This window comes from Oncorhynchus keta, chromosome 25 (assembly GCF_023373465.1).
Source record: "Oncorhynchus keta strain PuntledgeMale-10-30-2019 chromosome 25, Oket_V2, whole genome shotgun sequence".
NCBI classification, from domain to species: domain Eukaryota; kingdom Metazoa; phylum Chordata; class Actinopteri; order Salmoniformes; family Salmonidae; genus Oncorhynchus; species Oncorhynchus keta.
Window position 1 is genome coordinate 30,141,153 of NC_068445.1, and position 16,877 is coordinate 30,158,029.

At 40.5% G+C, this 16,877-nt stretch overlaps 1 protein-coding gene across 2 annotated transcripts in view; it reads left to right on the forward strand.

Moving 5' to 3' along the window:
• Window positions 1-563: 563 nt before the first annotated feature.
• The window catches only part of LOC118371209 (tenascin-like), a 79,302-nt gene continuing 62,988 nt past the window's right edge, over window positions 564-16,877 (forward strand). For both annotated transcript variants that reach the window (XM_035756572.1, XM_035756573.1), the window contains exon 1: window positions 564-893. The gene's annotated coding sequence lies outside the window, so the exon portion shown is untranslated. The remainder of the gene's footprint in view (window positions 894-16,877) is intronic.

Sequence of the window (16,877 nt, forward strand, 5' to 3'; positions counted from 1 at the left end):
ACTGATCCTAATCATTATCACCACCAGCATTATCATCATCGCCATCAGCCTTATCGCCATGGCCATCCGCATTATCACCATCATAACCACAATCGTCACCATAGCCACCGGCATTATCATCGCTGCCACTGGCATTATCATCACCTCCATTGGCATTATCATCACCGACCTTGCCATCATCGTCACCCACACTATCATCATCACCACAGGCAGCATTATCACCACCATCACCACCAGTATCATCATCGCCACCAGCATTATCACCATCATCACCACCATTATCATCATCGCCACCAGCATTATCAAAAAGCAGAGTCAGTCAATCTAGCTACTTTTCCTGTTTATATTCTAGTCTAAAATGATATGTTAATGCAGCCCTGAATCCACTAATTTATTCCTCTTCCATTGGCTGCTCCACTTTGTGGCTAATGGTCCACCCTCCCCCCAAGCCCTCAGCCAACCCCCCCCCTCTATCTCTCTCCCCCTCTCTCCAGCCTTGAGGCATCCCATTTCAACTCCTCAGCTTCCATTCATAGGGGGTTATTCAAGAGCGCTAGGTGGGAGTGGGGTCTGACCGCATAGTCTACTATTTAAGAGAAAGGGAATTCTCCCTCCCTCTCTCTTTCACTCAGTCCCCAGCTCTCCTGGCTTCTCTCTCTCCTCTCACTGACTACATCAGCAGCAGACTGGGTCTCTAGGTAGATGGAATAGACTGATTGAGAGAAGGAGAGGAAAATTACTAAACTGTCATTGCTTTAGAAGGCAAAGTCACAGACACACAGAAACATTTGTTTGAGGCTTTGGTTTCTTTGAGCCAAGTTCTCACATACTTCCTTTTTGTTCTATCACGTTGATTTAGCTCCGGTGGAGAGATTCTGTGAATTCAGTGGAAGGTAAGCTGCTCCTGTGTTTAGCTGTGTGGTACTTGATGATGTTCTGTTTGAATTAGAATTAAGGCTGATGTCTAGATTTTGTGTGATCAGATCATTTTAAGATTTTTGTTAGTGTGACTTAATTTAGTATGGATTTGTATTAATATCCCAGAAATAACACAGTGGGAAATACAATCAATTGAATGTTTTTGGTTTGTTTTAAAATATGTCTTGACGGGCAAACCAAATACATACAAAGCAAAACATTTCAGAACAGTAAACTGTGGATTATAATGAGATATATTTCATTAATCAAAGTGGAGTCTTTTATTGTTTGCCTTTTATACTTCTCAACAAGCGAAGACTTCTGAAGCTGGCTTAGTTTGTTCCATCATTACTCCTTTACTGTACATGCTCAAAGGTGCCTTTACAGTTTACAAGTTTACCACATGTTTCTACTATTTACCTCTTACCTCATCCACCATCCTGCTCTCTCTCTCTCTCGCTTGAGCCAGGGGGTGAGGATAGCTGGGTCTTACCTGAACAGAGGGAAAAATGACATTGAGTGATCCAAGATGTTGATCATCTACTGAATAATTCTGCCTGTGGAGGTGTTGAGTTGCAGTCAGCTGGGGTTCGGGATAGGAGTAGGGTTGTTCTGTGTGTGTTGCCTCCTGCAGCCTGTAGATCTACTGTATGTGTGCCAGCAGACATCAAGCTTCTGTAGCTCGAGAGACAGACAACTGCTGTGCAATACAGTTGCTCTCTTTACTCTCTCTATTCTCTCTCCTCTCTCTGTTCTCTCTACTCTCTTTCGATTATCTCTACTCTCTAGTATCTCTACTCTCTAGGATCTCTAGTATCTCCACTCTCTCTACTCTTTGTTCTCTCTACTCTCTCTGTTTTCTCTGCTCTCTTTCTATCATCTCTACTCTCTAGTATCTAAACTCTCTCCACTCTTTGTTCTCTCTACTCTCTTTACTCTATAGTCTCTCTATTCTCTAGATTCTCTCTGTTATCGCTACCCTCTATTTTCTCTACTCTCTATTTTCTCTCGATTCTCTAGATTCTCTCTGTTCTCGCTACCCTCCCTATTTTCTCTACTCTCTCTTTTCTCTCTATTCTCTCATTGCTACTCACTCTACTCTCTCTGTTCTCTCTATTCTCTCCACTCTATCTACTCTCCTCTTTCTCTCTACACTCTCTATCCCTACTCTCTCCACTCTCTCCTTTCTCTCTAATCTCTCTACTCTCCCCTTTCTCTCTACTCTGTTCTCTCTACTCTATCTACTCTCTCCCTTCTCTCTCTATCTCTACCCTCTCTACTCTCTCTACTCTATCTACTCTCTCTTCTATCTCTTCTATCATTCTCTCTTCTATCTCTACTCTCTACTCTCTAGTATCTCTGCCCTCTCTGCTCTCTCTCTATTCTCACTAATGTCTCTATTCTCACTGCTCTCTCTACACTCTCCTCTCCTCTACTCTCTACTCTCTACTGTCTCTACTCTCTCTACTCTCTCCTCACTCTACACTCTCTACTCTCTACTGTCTCGACTGTCTCTATTCTCTACTCTCTCTACTCTCTCTACTCTCTCTACTCTGTCCTTGCTATACTCTCTACACTCTACTCTCTACTCTCTCTACTCTCTCCTCACTCTACTCTCTACTCTCTACTGTCTCTACTCTCCCTCCTCACTCTACTCTCTACACTCTCTACTCTCTCCTCACTCTACTCTCTACTCTCTACTGTCTCTACTCTCTCTCTCTCTCCTCACTCTACTCTCTACACTCTACTCTCTACTCTCTCTACTCTCTCCTCACTCTACTCTCTACTCTCTCTATTCTCTCTACTCTCTCCTCACTCTACTCTCTACTTTCTACTGTCTCTATTCTCTCTACTCTCTCTACTCTCTACACTCTACTCTCTACTCTCTCTACTCTCTCCTCACTCTACTCTCTACTGTCTCTACTGTCTCTACTGTCTCTACTCTCTCCTCACTCTTCTCTCTACACTCTCTACTCTCTACTCTCTACTCTCTCCTCACTCTACTCTCTCTACTCTCTCCTCACTCTACTCTCTACACTCTCTACTATCTATTTTCTCCTCACTCTATTCTCTACTCTCTACTCTCTCTACTCTCTACTCTCTCTACTCTCTACTCTCTACTCTCTAATCTCTATTCTCTCTACTCTCTCTACTCTCTCCTCACTCTTTCTCTCTCTGTGTTCTCTAGTCTCTCTGTTCTCTCGCTCCCTACTCTCTATTCTCTCTACGTACTAGAGATACTAGAATAGAGAATACTTCTATTCTCTACTCTAGTATCTCTAGTACGTCTAGTATCTCTACTCTCTCTACTATTTGTTCTCTCTACTCTCTAATCTCTGTTCACTCTACCCTCTCTACTCTCTACATTTTCTCTACTCTCTATATTTTCTCTACTCTCTATATTCTCTCTACTCTCTCTGTTCTCTCGATTCCATGTGTTCTCTCTACTCTCTCTACTCTCTATTCTCTCTACTCTCTTTCTATTCTCTACTCTTTCTATTCTCTACTCTCTATATTCTCTCTACTCTCTCTATTCTCTCTACTCTCTACTCTCTCTACTCTCTACTCTCTACTCTCTCTACTCTCTACTCTCTAATCTCTAGTCTCTCTACTCTCTCTACTCTCTCCTCACTCTTTCTCTCTCTCTCTCTGTGTTCTCTAGTCTCTCTGTTCTCTCTCTCCCTACTCTCTATTCTCTCTACTCTCTCTACTTCTATTCTCTACTCTAGTATCTCTAGTACGTCTAGTATCTCTACTCTCTCTACTATTTGTTCTCTCTACTCTCTAATCTCTGTTCACTCTAACCTCTCTACTCTCTACATTTTCTCTACTCTCTATATTCTCTCTACTCTCTCTGTTCTCTCGATTCCATGTATTCTCTCTACTCTCTCTACTCTCTATTCTCTCTATTCTCTTTCTATTCTCTACTCTCTATATTCTCTCTACTCTCTCTATTCTCTCGATTCCCTGTGTTCTCTACTCTCTCTACTCTCTTTCTATTCTCTACTCTCTAGTATATCTAGTACGTCTAGTATCTCTATTCTCTCTACTCTCTCTACTATTTGTTCTCTCTACTCTGTAATCTCTGTTCACTCTACCCTCTCTACTCTCTACATTATCTCTACTCTCTATATTCTCTCTACTCTCTCTGTTCTCTTGACTCTCTCTACTCTCTCTATTCTGTCTACTCTCTCTGTTCTCTTGACTCCCTCTGTTCTCTTGACTCTCTCTGTTCTCCCTATTCTTTATTTTCTCTTTGTTCTGTCTTCTATCTATTATCTCTACTCTCTCTACTCTCTACTCTCTCTGTACTCTCTATTTTCTTTACTCTCTACTCTCTACACTCTCTCTACCCTAATCTCTCTAATTGCTCTGTTCTCTCTGTTCTCTCTACTGTCTATATTCTCTCTACTCTCTCTGTTCTCTTGACTCCCTCTGTTCTCTTGACTTTCTCTGTTCTCCCTATTCTCTCTACTCTTTCTTTTCTCTCTGTTCTGTCTTATCTCTCTATTATCTCTACTCTCTACTCTCTCTGTTCTATCTATTTTCTTTACTCTCTACTCTCTATACTCTCTCTACCCTTATCTCTCTAATTGCTCTGTTCTCTTGACTCTCTCTGTTCTCTCTACTATCTATATTCTCTCTACCCTCTCTGTTCTCTCGACTCCCTCTGTTCTCTTGACTCTCTCTATTCTCTCTGTTCTTTTATTTTTTTTATATTCTCTACTCTATTCTATACTCTACTCTACTCGTTCTACTCTCTCTACACTATGCTCTCTCTATTCTCTCTATTCTCTCTAATCTCTCTATTCTCTCTACTCTCTCTTTGCTCTCTGTTATCTTTACTCTATTTATTCTCTACTCTACTCTACTCATTCTACTCTCTCTACACTCTGCTCTCTCTATTCTCTCTATTATCTCTACTCTCTCTATTCTCTACTCTCTCTCCTGGTTCTCTCATTGTACGGTCGGTACACAGTACTAGCTGGCTGCTCTGCAGGCTCCCTTCCTCCCTCTAGTCTATGTGCTGTTCAGCACTGGGCTACAGGCAGCATGTCTGTGTGTGCATGTATAGTCCTCAACACACACAGATCTCCTATATCAGTTCTCCTATATCAGTTCTCCTATATCAGATCTCCTATATCGGATCTCCTATATCATTTCTCCTATATCAGATCTCCTTTATCAGATTTCCTATATCAGATCTCCTATATTAGATCTCCTTTATCAGATCTCCTATATCAGATGTCCTATATCAGATCTCCTATATCAGATCTCCTATATTAGATCTCCTTTATCAGATCTCCTTTATGAGATCTCCTATATCGGATCTCCTATATCGGATCTCCGTTATCAGATCTCCTATATCAGATCTTCTCCATTGGATCTCCTCTATCAGATCTCCTATATCGGATCTCCGTTATCAGATCTCCTTTATCAGATCTCCTATATCAGATCTTCTCCATTGGATCTCCTATATCAGATCTCCTATATCGGATCTCCGTTATCAGATCTCCTTTATCAGATCTCCTATATCAGATCTTCTCCATTGGATCTCCTATATCAGATCTCCTATATCGGATCTCCGTTATCAGATCTCCTTTATCAGATCTCCTATATCAGTTCTCCTATATCGGATCTCCTATATCAGATCTCCTATATCAGATCTCCTATATCAGAGGGCTCAGAGAGAGAAATTAGGGATGTACAGCGCTTATTGGTGGGGGTTGTCGACAGTGATTATGTCTCTGTAAAAGATTGCATGCCTGTGACTGTGACGACTGTGACTGTAATGACTGTGACTGTGACTGTGAATGAGAGTAGAGGGGAGGATGTGTGGGGGGTGCCATGCACGTGTGTGTGTGGAGATGTGTGTTGGGGCACTGTGTGTGGTTAACTACGGAGATGTGGGGTGCAGTGAAGGAGGAGACCCCGAGGATACCACGTCTGCATCTGTTGGATGGTAAATGCAACATGGGGGCACAATGTAATGCCTACCTCATCTTATCTTTTGAACATTGTTGTGTAGATAATGGTTGAAGCAGGATCAACTCATGTGTCTTCTATTGCAGCACAAGGATGTTTAGTGCCTAATTGGACAATATTGACCTTTTTCCACTCAATACTTTGATGCTTGTGTGGATAAGGCTACCTACTTACTATCTTGGTTCATTTGTGGAGGTTTTTTGTCTCTTTGAGCAAAGACGTCTGATGTTGGGTTTTCTCTTTCATGCACCTTTTCCTTCTTGATATGTGTATAGTCAGTGTCAGAGTGGTTATGTTTCAGTACCAACTGCTTTCCATGCGGAGGTTGCTCAGGCTTGGTGTGTGAATGTTTTATGATCCTAATGCTCTGTTCAGAGAGGAGAGCCATTGATAGTGACACAGCACCAGAGATGAGTGGAAAACTGTCCTTTGTTTGGACAGCTGTATCCTCCATCACCCCATGCTTGATAATCAATGCACTTGGAGAGAGAACTGTATTTACCCTCACTTAGCTCCTCTGGTGGTGATGGAGGAGAAACAATGATTGGGGCATTTACAATGACCTGAAGAGGTTATTTTACATGCTCATAAAGAAAGGAAAGGATAACAAATTAGTTGAGTGAAGAAGCAGATGTGATTTTTGCTGGATGAGACAACGGTCATCTCAATTTCAAACCACCCCCACCTGCACTGCCTGCCACCCTCTCTCTCTCTCTCTCTCTCTCTCTCTCTCTCTCTCTCTCTCTCTCTCTCTCTCTCTCTCTCTCTCTCTCTCTCTCTCTCTCTCTCTCTCTCTCTCTCCCTGACTCTCTCTCTCTCTCTCTCTCTCTCTTTCTCTCTCTCTCTCTCTCTCTTTCCCTCTCCCCTTGCTCTTTGTCTCACTTTCTCTCCCTCTCCCCCTCTCTCCCTGTATCTCTCTCTCCCCCCTCTCTCTCTTTCTCTCTCTGTCTTTCTCTGTCTCTCTCTCAATTAAATTAAATTAAATTCAATTTGCTGTATTCTCTCTCTCTCTCTTGCTCTCTGTCTCTTTCTCTCCGTTTCCCCCTCTCTCCCTGTATCTCCTCTTTCTATCAGATTCAGATTGCTTTATTGGCATGAAATACAATTTGTAGATATTGCAAAAGCTGTATAGTGGTACAGCATTTCAGGAAATACACTTCAATGCAATGAGGTTAATGAAATGAATTTCAGTAGTAATAATAACATATCATGTGGACAGGTAAAACACTACTGCTGTTTTATTGTGTGATCTTTGATCAATATATTTAATTAAATAAAACATATTATAAAAAGAAGATGGTTATATGTTGCTTTTAAGGTATATAGAATGTAAATACATCAAGGAATGAATGTTCACGGACTGTCCCTCAGGCTATGGCAATCAGACATCTGTTAGTAATAGCTGCTCCCTCACCCACCATACTAACAAGCTTTATGTCATTAGTAAATGCACAGAGGTTGGGGATTGATTGAACTATTTTCTTTTATATTTATATCTATTGTCTCTCTACACTGTCATTGTTATTTAGTTGAAGTTTGTCTATTCAAGGCTATCTTGATAATGGGTTAATTCACTGACAATTTGAGAAATTGACAGTTCTACATATGTCTCATTGATTTAATTTAATGATGGTGAGTAATTACTACCCTGAACAAAAATAAAGACGCAACCTGCAACAATTTCAAAGATTTTACTGAGTTACAGTTCATATAAGGAATTCAGTCAATATAAATACATTCATTAGTCCCTAATTATGGATTTCACATGACTGGGAATACAGATATGCATCTGTTGGTCACAAATACCTTTTAAAAAAGTAGGGTCGTGGGGAAAAAAACCAGTCAGTATCTGGTGTGACCACGATTTGCCTCATGCAGCACGACACATCTCCTTCATATAGAGTTGATCAGGCTGTTGATTGTGGCATGTGGAACGTTGTCCTATTCATCTTCAATGTCTGTGAGAAGTTGCTGGATATTGGCGGTAACTGAAACACGCTGTCAAAGACGTCGATCCAGAGCATCTCAAATATGCTCAATGGGTAACATGTTTGGTGAGTATGCAGGCCAGGGAAGAACTGGGACATTTTCAGCTCCCAGGAATTGTACAGATCTTTGCGACATGGGACCGTGCATTATCATGCTGAAACATGAGGTGATGGCGGCGGATGAATAGCATGACAATGGGCTTCAAGATCTCCTCATTGTATCTCTGTGCATTCAAATTGCCATCGATAAAATGCAATTGTGTTCATGCCTGCCCATACCATAACCCCACCACCATGGGGCACTCTGTTCACAACGTTGACATCAGCAAACCGCTCACCCACACAATGTCATACATGTGGTCTGTGGTTGTGAGGCCGGTTGGACGTACTGCCAAATTCTCGAAAACAGTGTTGGAGTCGGCTTATGGTAGAAAAATTAACACTCAAAATTCTGGCAACAGCTCTGGTGGACATTCCTGCAGTCAGCATGCCAATTGCACTCTCCCTCAAACCTTGAGACATCTGTGGTATTGTGATGTGTAAAAAAAACGACACATTTTAGATTGGCCATTTATTGCCCCCAGCACAAGGTGCACCTGTGTAATAACCATGTTGTTTAATCAGCTTCTTGCTATGTCACACCTGTCAGGTGGTTGGATTATCTTGGCAAAGAAGAAACAGGAATGTAAACAAATTTGTGCACAAACTTTAAGAGAAATAAGCTTTTTGTGCGTATGGAACTTTTCTGGGATCTTTTATTTCAGCTCATGAAACATGGGACCAACACTTTACATGTTGAGTTGATCTTTTTGTTCAGTGTAGATAATGACCTGCTGTGGTTCATTCAGACTGTTCCAGGTTGGTAAATGTGTGTTTTTCACCATGTATATCCGAGCCGCTGATAGTATGGCCTGTCTTACAGCCAGCTTGCCTCTCCGTTCGTGAAATTAAATAATTCCAGAATAATAGATTATACTCAGATAATTTAATCTCAAAATATGAAATTTCATCCAAAACGCTATATATCCATTTTCAGAAAAGTTTGTAAATGAGATTTTATTATTGAAATAAAATATGAAAGAAATAGGTGTATTTTTTCAGATGTTAACCTGAAACATAAAGATTTAATCAGATCCCGGTACCTGGAAACTCATAACCCGCATCATGCAGACTGACTGCAAGACCAAAACATTCCTGGTGAGAAAATGTAATTGTTTGTGCTTGTAGTGGTTTGAGTTCATGAAATGCCACCACCATTGACGGCGAATTAATAAATACCATCTATCCCTTTGAGAGCACCTATTTGATTTATATAGACTAATCCTTCAATCCAGTAGATTGTCGTCTATAGTATTGTGCTTTGCTTTTGTGCTTTGATTGTGTGTTATGTCTGCTGTTCACATCACATTTGAGACTGACACATATGAATGTATTAAGCCTTATAAAAGGCCTCTTTCCTGTGTCACTCCCAGAATTGGCCTCTGACTGACAGCCCCTCCGCCCGAATAGACAAAAAGCTCCTGACAGATTAGCTATCACCACGGGAACAAAGATTCTCTCAAAAGGAATCCAATGTCTTAAAGTGTTGAACACCCAGACGGTTTTTAATGTTACTCTGATGCTAATGTGAGAGCTGAGTGGAGGGGAAGCGCTGGCAGCCTGTGAGTGCATCCCAAATTACACCTTATTCCCTATACAGTGCATTACTGTTGAACAGAGCCCTAAAGGACCTGGTCGAAAGTAATGCACTATATAGGGGATGGGGTGAGATCTGGGACACTGTCTGTGTTCCTAGGGTCTTTGTGTTGCCAACGTTATAACTCCATTGGTGGCATCAAAGAGATGAACATAGCTGGCTGATGATGGGACTGTGACTCGCCAGTGACCCCACATATTGGAATGCACACACCATAGCATCGCGTTCCCTGGACAAGACAGGCCTCATTGAGGGGGCAGACTATTTAAATTGGGATATGGTAAATGGGAGACCCATAAAGTGTATGACCTGGGGTCGTATTCGTGTGTGAAAGGATGGTAGTACTCCCCGTGAGGACACGCGACACACTGTCAGCCTTTCATTGACAGGGACAAACAGATGTCCTCATATCACAGCCAACATTCCTGCCTCGATTTCCGAGTGGGAAAAACCTCTCCTTCCCGTCATAAAGCCTGTAAATGCTGTGAAGAATACCCCACAGTATTCAAAAGATAGCCTTCAGTACTTTGGATGTCCTTGAAAAACCTAAAAATCCCCTCGGTTCATTTACAAGTGGATGAAGAAGGCAACATGGCAATTCACCTAATGTTATTACTCTAAACTTTTTCATCAAGTTGTCTACTGTATGTTGTTAGCAGAAGTACTGGACAGCTGCCTCTGCAGTTTGCAAGGGAGTAACTAGGACCAAGGACAGAGAAAGTTGTCCTTTCCTCTGTCTGAATTCACTGCTGCAGTGCAAAGCCAAAGTTGGGGAGCAACACGGTGAAATGCTCCCGAGACCATATGCCTGCAAGGTGCTCCCTCTCCAGGAAAGGGATTTTTCTGTCCACCATTGGACAGAAAATCCTTGTGCCTACCACAGACAAGCAAGTAGATAGTTATTCATCCATAAAGCCACTATAGAGCCATGCTGCATTATTGTCTGAAGGTCTGTTTGTCTGTGAGGGAATTGGATCCTGCTGAGAATTTTCCTATTTTTTATTTTTTTTACTTCACTCATATTGTGTCTGGTCGTAGTGCCACTTTGTATATGTAAGCAATTAGGTTAACAAGCGCTCTCTAGAGGTAACCAATATGATGCCACAGTTGTTCCCAGCTCTCTTGTTTCTTGTTATGGTGCTGCAATCAGATCTCTGTCGAGCTCGTCTTGCAGCAAGATTTGATGACCTGAGAAGGTGTTGGCTGCTTGAAAGTTCATCCTTGTCTTCAAGGTCAGCCAGCCTCAATAAGATACAGTACATTATCAACAGTGCATCATACAGTGCCTTCCAAAAGTATTCACATCCCTTCACTTTTTCCACATTTTGTTGTGTTACAGACCTAATGAAGATGTTGTGTCACTGGCCTACACACATTGCCCCATAATGTCAAAGTAGAATTATATTTGAGACATTTTTAAAAAATAATAAAAAAATGAAAAGCTGAAATGTCTTTAGTCAATACGTTTTCAACCCCTTTGTTATGGCCTATATAAGGTCAGGAGTAAAAATGTGCTTAATTAAGTCAGATAATAAGTTGCATGGATTCACTTTGTCTGAAATATTTGTGTTTATCATGATTTCTGAATGATTACCTCATGTCTGTACCCCACACATACTATTCTCTGTAATGGTCCCTCAGTTGAGCAATGAATTTCAAGCACAGATTCAACTACAAAGACCAGGGTGGTTTTCCAATGCCTCGCAAAGAAGGGCACCTATTGGTAGATGGGTAAGGAAGAAGAAAATAGAGGAAGAAAACCACTCAGGGATTTCACCATGAGGCCAATGTTGACTTTAAAAAAGTTACAGTTGAATGGCTGTGATAGGAGACAACTGAGGATGGATTAACAGCATTGTAGTTACTCCACAATTACTAACCTAAATGACAGAGTGAAAAAAAGGAAGCCTCTGCAGAATACAAATATTCCAAAATATGCATCCTGTTTTTAATAAGGCATTAACGTAAAAAAAAATGCGTCAAAGAAATAAACTTTATGTTTTGAATACAAAGTGTTATGTTTGGGGAAAATACCAAACACAACTGAGTACCACGCCTCATATTTTCAAGCATGGTGGTGGCTGCATCATGTTATGGGTATGGTTGTCATCGGTAAGGTCTAGTGAGTTTTTAGTATAAAATGAAATGGAATAGAGCTAAGCACTGGCAAAAACCTAGATTAAAACCTGGTTCAGTCTGCTTTCCAACCCCTACTGGGAGACAAATTCTCCTTTCAGCAGGACAATAACCTAAAATACAAGGCAAAAATATACAGTTGAAGTCGGAAGTTTGCATACACCTTAGCCAAATACATTTAAACTCAGTGTTTCACAATTCCTGACATTTAATCCTTGTAAATGTTTGGTCAGTTAGGATCACCATGTTATTTCAAGAATGTGATATGTCAGATTAATAGTAGAGAGAGGGATTTATTTCAGCTTTTATTTCTACCATCACATTGCCAGTAGGTCAGAAGTTAACTTTCATACAATCACAAGTGCAATACACCAAATAAAGCTTAACCTCTTGTTAATCCAGCCACCATGTCAGATTTCAAACAGGATTATGGCGAAAGCAAACCATGCTATTATCTGAGGACAGCAAACCATCAAACAAACACATGACAATCATATTTCAACCGGCCAGGCGTGACACAAAACTCAGAAATAACGATATAATTCATGCCTTACCTTTGAAGATCTTCTTCTATTGGCACTCCAATATGTCCCATAAATATCACATATGGTCCTTTTGTTCGATCAATTCCGTCATTATATACCCAAAATGTCCATTTATTTTGCGCGTTTGATTCAGAAAAACACTGGTTCCAACTCGCCCAACATGACTACAATGTATGTAATCTTGGTCCAAACATTTCAAACAACTTTCCTAATCCAATTTGAGGTTTTTTAAAATGTAAATAATTGATCAAAATTGAAGACAGGTTAAACTGTGTTCAATAGCGGATAAAATGAAAGTGGAGCGAGCTCCAGGTCACGCGCCCCAAACAAAACAGTCTTGTTTTGGCTATACACCCAGAAAGGAAAGAGCTACTTCTTCATTACTCAAAGGAAAAACATCAACCAATTTCTAAAGACTGTTGACATCTCGTGGAAGCCATAGGAACTGCAAGATTATTTCTATCAAAACGGGAATGCCATAGAAAAAAATTCCCTGGATGGATTGTGCTCGGGGTTTCGCCTGCCAAATCAGTTCTGTTATACTCACAGACATTATTCAAATGGTTTTAGAAACTTCCGAGTGTTTTCTATCCACATCTACTAATGCTATGCATATCCTAGCTTCTGTGCCTGAGTAGCAGGTTGTTTCATTTGAGCATGCTTTTTGATCCGATGTGAAAATACTGCCCCTATCTCAGAGAGGTTAAGCCATTTTGCCACAACTTTGGAAGTATGCATGGGTTCATTGTCCATTTGGAAGACCCATTTGCGACCAAGCTTTAACTTCCTGACTGATGTCTTGGGACGATGCTTCAATATATCCTCAGAATTTTCACCAGTTCCTCATGCAGAAAAGCACATCCACAACATGATGCTGCCACCCCGTGCTTCACTGTTGGGATGGTGACTTTGGCTTGCAAGCCTCCCCTTTCTCCTCCAAACATAACAATGGTCATTATAGCCAATTAGTCCTATTTTTGTTTCATCAGATCAGAGGACATTTCTTCAAAAAGTACGATCTTTGTCCCCCTGTGCAGTTGCATACCGTGGTCTGGCTTTTTTTATGGCGGTATTGGAGCAGTGACTTCTTCCTTGCTGAGCTGACTTTCAGGTTATGTCGATATAGGACTCGTTTTACTGTGGATATAGATACTTTGTACCTGTTTCCTCCAGCATCTTCACAAGGTCCTTTGCTGTTGTTCTGGGATTGATTTGCACTTTTCGTACCAAAGTACGTTCATCTCTAGGAGACAGAACGTGTCTCCTTCCTGAGAGTATGGTGGCTGCATGGTCTCATGGTGTTTATACTTACGTACTATTGTTTGTACAGAATAACATGGTACCTTGTGATGTTTGGAAATTGCTACGGTCTACAATTTTTTCTGCGGTCTTGGCTGATATCTTATTTTTGATTTTTGTCCACAGGTGCACCTCCAATTGACTCAAATGATGTCAATAAGCCTATCAAAAGCTTCTAAAGCCATGACATCATTTTCTGGATTTTTCCAAGCTGTTTAACCTGTTAGGCCGCCCATCCCGGATCCGGGATTGTGACTACAGCCTCAAGCTCATTACCATAACGCAACATTAGCGATTTCTGAAAATTGCAAAATAAATGAAATAAATATGCCTGTCCTCAAGCTTATCCTTTTCTTAACAATCCTGTCGTCTCAGATTTTCAAAATATGCTTTAGAACCAGAGAAAATCAATAATTTGTGTAAGAGTGGTGATAGCTAGCGTAGCATTTAGCGTTAGCATTTAGCACGCAACATTCACAAAAACCAGCAAAGGGATCAAATAAAATAATTTACCTTTGAAGAACTTCAGATGTTTCAATGAGGAGACTCTCAGTTACATAGCAGATGTCCAGTTTTTCCTGAAAGATGCTTGTGTAGGACACAACGTTCCGTTTTGTTACTATGCATTTGGCTACCGAAACTAACCGAAAATTCAGTCACCTAAACGTCGAACTTTTTCCGAATTAACTCCATAATATCGACTGAAACATGGAAAACGTTGTTTGAATCAATCCTCAAGGTGTTTGGTCATATATCTCTTCATTGAAATGCCAGTCCTAGACACGTGCATTCTTCTCTGATTCGGATGGAAAAATACTGGGACCTGACTTTTGCGCACCAATTTCCACGCAGACACCATGCGGGACACTTGGTAATTGTAGGCTCTTATGGCCAATCTTCCAATGATATGCCTACAAATACGTCACAATGCTGCAGACACCTGGGGGAAACGATAGGAAGTGTCCGTTGATTCCTGTGCCATTCACAGCCATATAAGGAGATCATGGAAAACGTGCCTTCAAAAATCCTGTTGATTTCCTGGTCACTCAAACATCTTGGTTTTGCCTGTAGATATTGTTCTATGGCACTCACAGTGAAAATCTTTGCAGTTCTGGAAACGTCAGAGTGTCTTCTTTCCAAAACTATCTATCACTCCAAGCATAGTCGAGCATCTTTTCGTGACAAAATATCGCGCTAAAAACGGGCACGTCTTTTTATCCAAAAATGAAATACTGCCCCTAGAGTTCTAACAGGTTAAAGGCACAGTCAATTTATTGTATGTAAACTTCTGACTCACTGGAATTGTGATAAAGTGAATAATAAGTGAAATAATCAATAACAATTGTTGGAAAAATTACTTGTGTCATGCACAAAGTAGATGTCCTAACCGACTTGCCAAAACTATAGTTTGTTCACAAGAAATTTGGAGTGGTTGAAAAACAAGTTTTAATGACTCCAACCTAAGTGTATGTCAACTTATGACTTCAACTGTATATGGAGAAAACATTGAATGTTCCTGAGTGGCCTAGTTACAGTTTGGATTTAAATCGCCTTGAAAATCCATGGCAAGACTTGAAAAGAACTATCTAGCGATGATCAACAACCAACTTGACAGAGCTTAAAGAATTGTTAAAATAATAATAATGTTGTATATTGTACAATCCAGGTGTGCAAATCTCTTAGTGACTTACCCAGAAAGACTCACCCCCGTAATTGCTGCTAAAGGTGAGTGTTACATGTATTGACTTAGGAGGTTAATGACTTATCAAGATACACTCTATTAGTGGTTTATTTTTCTTACATTTTTAGCAAAAGTTTGAATTTTTCTTTGTGTAGATAATAAAAAAATACAACATGTTAATCTATTTTAACCCCACTTTGTAACAACAAAATGTGGGAAAAGTCTTTAGAATAAAGTAGTTAGAATGAAGTCAAACACGTGCAGATTTTATTGTCATTGCTGTGTGGTGTTAAAACTAAAGGAAAGGAAGTGGCATGAATGACTGGAGGTCTAGGTTGTTACGACTGTCTGCTGAAATGAATGGTTAGATGTGCTATAAAGGCAGCAGATGAGGCAGCTTCTCCCTGGCGCTGCCTGCCACACAGAGGTTGAACTAATAAACAGGAGATCACCAACAACATGGTCAAAAGATCTCATGAACAACGACTGGTATGTGTCCTCTCCGTCTGGACTGGACTACAAGAGCAGTGTGTGACAGACCTACGTTGGGTTACTAGCAGTAAAGCATATTGATGGGCTCTGTCCAGAGATGAGAGACATTTTGAAAATAAAATGGAGTCTCTGGCTGTCTGCCTGCCATTCTATTCCCCGTCCATGTGCATTCACAGCATCCTAATTTGTCTTTGTATCTCAATGTCAGAATGGGAAATTGCTTTTCGGTTCTGTAAATGTGTGTTGACATTTTGTAACAGTCAGATAAGTTGGGATAGGATCTAAAGCAACCCTGTGTTTCAATCAGGGTGATACTGTTCACCCCTGGCTAGGTGATCGCACTCACTGTTCACTGCCTGAGTCCCAAATGGCACTCTATTCCCTATGTAGTGTACTACTTTTGAAGGTGCACTATATAGGGAATAGGGTGCCATTTGGGACTTAGAGGTGCATTGCGATAAGTGTTTGTGCTGGTGACACAGTCCTCCACCCCCAGCCTGTCTTATCAGACATGAACACACCAACCAACCCACTCCCCTGCTATCTGTGGCATCAGATACACCAGGGTCATGGAAGATCATTAACATGGGGCTTGATTTATATGAAACCAAGCCCTTTCATCCCGAGAAAAAAACAAGACCATATTTCGATACATGTAAAACTTTCAAGTAATTTTATGCTTTTCCCATACCAAGGAAAAGTATAAGCTATATGCCAGGAGGGGATATAATCAAAACATTGTAACACATGAATTATTTAATATTCTCCCTTCTCTGAGTGTTTACCCCTTAGTTTAGAAACATACTGTACAGTGCCTTCTGAAAGTAGTCAGACCCCTTGACCTTTCCCACATTTTGTTAAGTGAAAGACTTATTCTAAAATTGATTAAATAAATAAAAAATCCTCAGCAATCTAAACACAATAACCCATAATAACAAAGTGAAAACATTTTTTTTTTAAATATTAGCTAATTTATACACATTTTAAAACAGAAATACCTTATTTACATAAGTATTCAGAATTGAGCTCCAGTGCATTCCGTTTCCATTGATCATCCTTGAGATGTTTCAACAACTTGATTGGAGTCCACCTGTGGTGAATTCAGTTGATTGGACATTATTTGGAAAGGCACAGAC